Source organism: Trachymyrmex cornetzi, unplaced genomic scaffold, assembly GCF_001594075.2.
Source record: "Trachymyrmex cornetzi isolate Tcor2-1 unplaced genomic scaffold, Tcor1.1 scaffold643, whole genome shotgun sequence".
Classification (NCBI taxonomy): Eukaryota; Metazoa; Arthropoda; class Insecta; order Hymenoptera; family Formicidae; genus Trachymyrmex; species Trachymyrmex cornetzi.
Genome location: NW_017299963.1, coordinates 96,915 through 97,825, shown reverse-complemented (window position 1 = coordinate 97,825; position 911 = coordinate 96,915).

Below are 911 nucleotides of genomic sequence, written 5' to 3'. Positions count from 1 at the left end.
CCCTCACTCACCTCTCCCCCACCTCTCCCCTCTCTCTTTCCTCTCTCTCCTCATCCACCCTCCTCAATCATTTCTCTCCTTCTCCCTCTTCCCTCAACATCCATCCACCATCTGCCAGCTCTCTAATCCCATCCCCCAGTCTCTACATCTCTCCCATACATGCTCCCAAGTCTCTTTCTCCACCAGTGATACACATCTGGCTCCCGAGCAACACGAGAATCATCCCCACCACTCTCGCTGTCTCGCTTCCTCTCGCGAAGCCGCTGCGCGAGAGGGAGCGAGACAGCGAGAGTGGTGGGGATGATTCTCGCGTTGCCCGGGAGCCAGATGTGCATCACTGTCCTCCACACAGCTTACATACTCTTATCCTCTCTTCCTCCCAATATAAGCCTACTCCCATTTCATTTCCTAATCTATATCTTATCACTCTCCTACATCTGATTTCCCCCCATCCTTTTCTCAGGTATTCCGAGATCCCTTCTGACCCAATTGCTTCATACCAACTGTTATATCTGAAATCCTTTATTTTCCCTCTTCTTTCCTCCCACTGTCTCTTTCTATCTTTCTTTACCAATTCTCCAAACCACATATTCCCCTCCTCCCTTCTCTCAACCTCTCAATCTCCCTCTCTTACATCTCACTCCCTGTTTTCAAAGAATTCTTTCCTTTCCCCTTCCCATTCTGATCCTATTCTGCCCTCTCCGCTTCTCTCTCTCATTTCTCTCCAACATATCCTCGTCAACTCACTTCCTTTTTTCCTCTCCAGCCTTTTTACATAGCTCCAAGCTGTTATCCCTGCTCTTTCTCGTAACTTATTCCTTTTAATTTCCTCCTTGATTAAATAACCCGGTGTCCTACTGTCTAATAGGCTGGTGCCAAAGCGTATTTTAAATGCTAAAAAAAAAAATTAA